The 7,500-nt window shown below is 46.4% G+C and overlaps 2 protein-coding genes across 2 annotated transcripts in view; both read left to right on the top strand.

Annotated features, from left to right (window-relative positions):
• Positions 1 to 7,500, top strand: part of LOC126573125 (protein hedgehog) — a 206,355-nt gene that overhangs the window by 112,489 nt on the left and 86,366 nt on the right. The gene's annotated exons all lie outside the window — the stretch shown is intronic.
• LOC126573143 (uncharacterized) overlaps positions 1 to 7,500 on the top strand; it is a 197,868-nt gene that overhangs the window by 920 nt on the left and 189,448 nt on the right. The gene's annotated exons all lie outside the window — the stretch shown is intronic.

Below are 7,500 nucleotides of genomic sequence, written 5' to 3' on the forward strand. Positions count from 1 at the left end.
ACAGGGACGACAACGACGACACGGAACAGCAAAATGTCATTAGATGGAAATGGGTTTGCGTCGCAGAGTGATTCTGGCAAAACATCATCAACATCCATCGTCACCCGTTGGGCGGGTTGAGGGGAGATCGTTAGAGAAGGAAGTTAGAGAGAATTATGTTCCCGCTCGATAGGATCAAAAAGTTGCCCCTCATCGTCGTCGTCGTCAAAAACATCGCTTCGACGATCCATCAGAATTCATCAACCGAAATAAGCAATAATCAGGCAAAGAGTTTCAAGAGGGGGGGCTGCTGCTGTCGAATACAGTTTCAACACTTTTGTCTTCTTTTGTCCTTCTTTTATACTGGGGTAGAACGGGGGTGGCGAGATAATTAAAATAATTGTTTCAACAAACAACCAACAAACAGCCATTGGATGCCGCTGTAGTGCATCGTGTTGATGAACTTATGTTGCCGCCCAGATGCATCTGCATTTTGGGTTGTTAATCCTTTCAGTTCTTAGAAGTATGTTTCGAGAGCCATTCTAGTGTTCTAGTGCAATCTGTAAGAAGAGGGGGGAACCAATAAGTCGTTGAACTTTTGACTTTTCCCGCCTCTTAACAAGGAACATTGTTCTTCGCTACAACGAGTTGCTAGGAAATTCCTATCTTGGCTGTGTCGAGTACGTTCATTGACAGCAGACGTTCTCTTGAATCGTGAATTAAATGCAAGGAAAAAACAAGCCATTAAACTAACGATAAACTTGATGCCAAGAGATACCAACTGTCGGTGAGCAACTGTAACTTTCCTTTTAGTAACAAATCTTGTTACAACAACAGATGCGCGATGGACTGGAGACTGTTGATGATAATGTTCGTGCTAGAGTAAAAAAGTGTAGGAGACTGTAAAAGCCATAGGTGTAGGTGGTTCTGAGTGAATCTCAGTATTTTCGATTTTGCGTAGGTTCATTGAGGATGTAAATTTTTTTCACAGAATAACGCCAACACTACCCAGAATTAGTCCTAAAGCGCGATCATTAAATTACTTTTTTAAGCATGTTTAACGCGCCTTCAAATAAAGAATAGGCTCCAGAGACCTTAATAGGCTCCAAAGAAGTAATGATTGTTTGCCGCTCTACTCCTTTTGTATAAAAATAGATTTGTACCAATCAAAATCAACAATGATTTTGTTCTAAAACTTTTCCTTGCTTTTACAAAAACCTCGTCTCTGTCCTTTTCGTTAATTCAAATAATATAAATTAGTTGGAGGGTGTTACCCTTCCAACGGTGAAGTTACCACAATGTGATGTTATTCCGTTCGGCGATATTGATCTAAGAGTCGAGATGTTCTTCTTCGTCTAAGAATTATGATCTCACGATGAAGTATTTTTCCAAACAAAAGAAATTTATTTAATATTTAATTTCCCAATAAATTGCATTAAAATATCACATTTCATTGCAAGTATTCCTCTTCGAAATTCCTCAGTAGCTTGTTATACTAACCATTGTTCGTTTATAATACAGTTGCAGTAACAGGACTCTGACACGCTACCGTAGTACTTTAAAGCAGATTGAACGATCCAATGAATTAATACACTGGTTGACTCAAGGACGATATGAAATAAAAACACATTTTCATTTTTCCAAGGGGTTTTCCAAAGAAAAACGGACTTTCCATTAAACCAGACCCTCATGTTTTTCAGATAGAGCTCCAAGTAAGTGTTTTTTTTTTACATCGGATCCTCAAGAGAAATGGATTGCCGAAAAGCTGATTGATTCCAACGAACAAATGCAACGAAAAACCCCCTTCCACAAAACCTGTTATTTTGAACAATTCGAGCAATGATAACAACGATTCGATCAAAACAACATTCTCCTGTTCATGACTGCCGATGAATTTATGCCGGCAATGAAAAACAAAAATGAATTCCTTATCCCCAAAGCAAAGACTGTTGCTTGCCGTTTGAAAATCCATCGGGACCCATCGGGCGCTTGCTGGAAGGCGAACGAACCGGCGTTCACACGCGCATTCCTCAATCGTCCCCTCAATCGCAACCGACAACTGCGCCTATACTGCGCGCAAAGCAAAACACTTGTCAAATTTGAGCACCATCATCGACGCACGAGTCCCACTTGGCCCCCTTCCGTGGAACCCCAACCACCGCCCGTTATCCCTTGGCGTGCAAAGCGAACCGCGAACCGTGCTCGCTGCTGCTGGCCCCGTTGAACGCACAAAACGTTCGAATGCTCTTGTTTGAATAGTCAACAAATTACTACAAGCTGTCAGGACAAGATTACCAGGACGCACCACACCGCACCCCAGCATCGGCTACTCGCGGCGAGGTCCCGCTGTTGAAATAGAAAATTATGGATTTCCACCTCCCCAGCCGGCCGGCGGGTACACAGCCGTTAGGCTTCAACACCATTGTTCCGCCATTTGTATTTTCGACAAACAATCTTCTCGTTTCCTTTACCTTTTTTTTCCTTCCCTATTCTGCCTTCCCAGGCGTCACCATCGCATGCTTGCGGATTCCGGTCTCGTCGGATCGTCGTCGTTCGCGCGCACCTAACCGGAACACCCAGCACTCCATTCCGGATTCCCGTGGCCGTCCACAAGCCCCCGCGCGCCCGTTCGGTGGCCACCGGGGTCGTCCGGCGAATTTCTTTGTTTGATTAAGTCGTATCGAACGACGGACACCAACGGAACCGATTCGACGAAGCAGAAGCCTCCTCCACCCGGCCCGAAGAAAAGCTTCCCCAGCCCGGAAAATGCAAAACGATGTAACGCGCGGACGAAACGAAAAGAGGGAAATCCTCAAAACGATTTTATTTCTCCATCTCCATCTCGATGGCCGATCGGCACCGGGCGAGACCGGTCACCAACAACAACAACAACAGCCAAGGATGGGGATGCCCTTGGTGTGCTTAGGCGATGGCCACCCAAAACTTGTTCTTTGAAGGATTTTCATGTTGGTGCTTTTCGTTCGAATAATCGTCCAAATCTAGAACCAATCAGAAACGTGGGGCGCGAGGGAAAAAGAAGGGCGAAACGATGACAACCTCATGATTGGTCGTGGAAAAAAAAAATGGCACGGACGAGGATCGCCAGTAAGCCCCACGGTTCGGATGACCAGGGGTCGGTGAGAAATACATTTCATGCCTTGTTCATTTTATATCTAAATAAACATGGGACACTGCCTCGTGGGAAAGGGAGAGAGGGTGGACGAATGCCTTCCTCAAAAAAGAGGCTCCCCCTTTTCAGGGCCTAATTCCTGGGCTGAAGACGCAAAGCATTTCAAGAACAAGAACCTCCGTTTATCCGAAACCGAACCTCAGAGAAAGAGAGAAATCGGTCTCTCTCGATGGTGAAGGACCAGATCGTCATCGATAGCCGATACACTAGACCATCCCCATCACTCACCCAAAGGAAGACCTCTCTTTTCTTGCCTTGGCCTAAGGATCATCTCTAAAAGGAAAAAAAAAACAAAACACAAGCAACCGAAACCACTGGGGCAGTTGAACAATCTTGCTCCATTTTAAATATTTATATCCCTCGTCAACCGTGGGACCGTCGCAAGGATCTGTGGTGCCAGGGAAGGTCCAGAGGGTAGTTCAACCCCTTAACTGACCCCCCCATAGAAAACGGGAACGAGAATGGAAAGAGCAAACACATCGTCATCAACGAGTGTGTGCCTGTGTGTTTTCAACCGGAAGACGATGTCCGGGGTGTGTCGTCGTCGTCGTCGTCTACGTCGTCTACGTCGCCATCGCGGCCACACGGAAGATGTGGCCCCGCAAAAACTCAATAACATCACCGGATACCGGTCCCGGCGTTAGACCATATTTTATCTCGCAACCGGAATCGGAACCGGGAACCGGAAGGATATGTTTTATTGATTATGACAATAATAAACAAACAACGAGAAACCCTTCGATACGAGACGAGAGGGAAGGAAAGAGAGAGAGAGAGGGGTTCTTCTTCCCCAGGATGGCCGATCCCATCGGGCGTCGAGCCAATATCCGTTCGCCATCGATATGCTTCTCCTGATGTTGTCGCATCGCCGCATGAGATCCGTTGCCTGCACCCGCTGTACCCCTGTGCTGTATCTGTCCTCTTCCCCTGCGAGTGTGCGTGCGTGGGCATTCGTTAAAACCTCACCGGGCATCAATTGTAGCCCGTAAACGCCCCCCGTTTATGTCCTCTTCTGGATGTTCCATCGGTTGGTTGGTTCCAGCACTCGAAAAAGAGGGGGTTGAAATGAGGGGCAGCATCCCCCTGGAAGATGTGTAAAAGATATCAAACACCAACGCCAACCAGCACGCAGCAACCTTCCTGCAATCGGCACCGACCGGGAATCGATGAGCGCGATGGCGGACAATCGATACTTGACATATTGCCAATGTCACTCAGCGCCACCCCTATGTTTGAGGTACGGTTGACCGAACAGTTGGGGCCGGCAGTTAGGTCGAAGGGCCACCATCACCGCCTTTGCAGCTCCAACTCTCCCCATGCACCTGTAGGAATCCGGCATCCGAACCGGCAACAAAAAACCCAAAAACTCAGTTCCCCGGAACGAAACATCACACCATTGCGGATGACGATGAGGGGTAGGTCTGGACCGGGGTGCACCCTTCACGCTCCCTCCCCGGGGGACAGAACAAAGAGGAAAACCGAAGACGAAGTCTCCGCACTGCAAGCCGATGGATGATGATGATGATGATGTCCTCTGTCCTCACCAAGGGTTGCGCATCCCTTAGCATCATCCCCTTCTCGGACGCGAATGTTTATGGGGATTTCGGGAACAAATCAAGCCTTTCAATACGCCTTCAATCGGGTTTGGGGCTCTCGCCTGTTCGCCCACCAGATTCCATCTGCCACCAGATTTTGTCCTTCGACCCACCGACCACCGCTACCTCCTTTGCATGCAATGAATAAAGCTCAAAAGGATCGAAGGGTCCGCCCGGGCGGGGGGTTCCTGTGTCCAAAAGGGCACATGGCCCTCGATGGCCCTTTGCCTGGCTGAGAGGGAGGGACAGAAGAAGAAAAAAAACTCGAATCCCTTGGTTTGGCTGCCAAAAGACGGACGGCACAAGAGATGTGCCCGAAAGCCGATTTGGCTGCCCTCGTCCCCCTAGCCCCAGCAACAAGGCAATAAGGGGGTTGGTTGGCATGGTGGTACGTGTGGTGTGTGGGCGGAGGATGATGGAAATAATGATAACAGTTGTGTATTGATGCGATGAAGACATCTTCGCTTCGATCGTTCCGACAACACAGAGGGGAATTGAGGGGAGGTGGTTCTTACAAGAAAACGGAACCGAAGGACCAAGGATTGGAAATCCTTAACAGAGGCAACCAAGAGGACACCCGGAGGAGTGGTGCACAAAGCAGCTTTTGTGGAATGAATGTACTGGAATGCATTGCTGAGTAGGAGCCGGAGCGAGAGAGAGAGTGGAAGGGAACACAGGGGATGGAGACTGAAGGACAAATGGAACTGGAACACACACGCATGCACACCCAGGGCCCAGCTTGATGGGCTTTTGACATTTCGTTTTCGCAAGGACACATCAATACACACCGGGTCACTACCACCACCACCACCACCACACCACTCTCGCTGGGATGCTGTTTTTGTCTGACCGAAAATACCCTTTTTTCGATTTCCATCCCCCCGGGTTCCACTTGGACACCCGCGCCACACCGATGGTCTCAGCTGTGTTTTGTTATTTCAGACAAGCTCCCGGGTCGGCCGGCTAAGTAACCCGCCCCCTACTGATGGAACTAACGGAAGAACAAGGAAGCACATGAAAGGGGTTGAAGGTCACGAAAGGTAGTGGTCCCCCGGGGGGTGGGTGGTGGAGGCGAAGTTAAGAAAAATAAATTGGCTTCCCAAGAGGCCAAACGAGGCCCGGGGTGGGTAACAAGCGGCACTGAAATAGCAACCAAAGAGCAATGGGATCAGACGAGGAGCAGACGAGGATCATAGGGCCACCCCCCGGGGGTAGCGTTACCGGGATGGATTATTTACTCTACTGCCCTGACCCTCCCTCTCCCGTTTGCATGTCGAGTCTCTTTGGCTTCGGAGGAATCATTGTACCATCATATCGTTGGCGATTGGCCACTTTTGTTGAATGTTTGATGTTAGCCAGCGGCATGCGACATTCGCCTCTTGCCAATCGATCTTCCAGCCTCATAGCTCAGCTCGAGAGAACGCCTGGAAGTTTCCAGTTCAATGTTTAAGGAGTCAAAGGGAGAGGAGGGGGGGAGGGGAATGACTACAAGGTCCGTCAGAGTGCAGTCATTACTCATTCAACGAGCGGTTGGATTGGCAATTGAATGCCTGCTACTGTGAACTCCTGCAGTTGAACTATCGGAGGATCGGTCTTTAATATCGAGTAGATCATCGGAAGCGAATTATCCAACGTCTTTGCAATTTTACTCGAATGAACAGAATTCTTTGGCTAGTGATTTGTTCGGAAGTGTTGTTCATACTTAAAAAGTCCAAAACATGAAAAGGAAAAAAGTACAAAAGAAGATAAATTTTAAAGTGGATTGTAATTTCAATACCGCAATCAAATTCTTTCATTTTTCATATCGATGGAAAGTCGAAACCCCAAAGTATCGTTTATTTCAAACACAATTCTTCTTTACCTACATCTTTCTGGTATATTTCTGATTGTCCAATTTTCCAAATTTACTATTTTGCAGCAATATATGAACATGATTGGCGAACCAGTGTAACAGTACCTTTACGAGAAAATGCGTGAAATGCTGTTTCTGTTTCTTTCAAATGCTTAATAATTGAATGTCATCTCTCTGGCGTAAGTCATCCATGCGAAATCTATTTTCATCTACCCCCTTTTTGGAATTTATCCCTTATCCTTCCAAGCTCATATTTTTCGAAACAGTATGCTCCTCTTGTGATTTATTATCGTTCACCGAAACACCAACTTTAATCTACACTAAACACATCGCCGTGACAAGCAAGGTTGGTAAAATTCTAATTCGGGTTAAAAAGGTGCTGGTATAAATTTTCCATTATTTTTCAGTTGCATATCCGAAAATCGCACTCAAAAATAGAGTGAAATATGTTCCAAAATAAACCATCCATATTGGTTTCATTACATTCCGAACAAATTAAAGCTTGAAGCAAGCTGAAAATAGATTGGTTTAACGTGCGCTTGTACAACACTCTACAGTGGAGTTAATAACGCTATGTTGGAATTTCACGGAAAAGTGTTGATGCGATTGGATATCCCACTCCACAATAAGTGTTGATACCAATTGATGAAAACCGACGCCCCACGATTTGATTTCTATGAAATTTCTAGTGAATAATTGCCAACATATTAAATTAGCCTGGTTTGTTACGTAATTGTTCTCGAAAACTATTAGCTAGAATCGTGATAACAGTATAGATATCTGTAATCAGAGTATTTATCGAAACTCTCGGTTAAAAGCAATGAAAATTATTGGTACAGTGCAAAATATCTATTGAAAAACTAGTATTGCGGCTCTTTGCGATC

The sequence above is a fragment of the Anopheles aquasalis genome, chromosome 2 (genome assembly GCF_943734665.1).
Source record: "Anopheles aquasalis chromosome 2, idAnoAquaMG_Q_19, whole genome shotgun sequence".
In the NCBI taxonomy this organism is placed as follows: Eukaryota; Metazoa; Arthropoda; class Insecta; order Diptera; family Culicidae; genus Anopheles; species Anopheles aquasalis.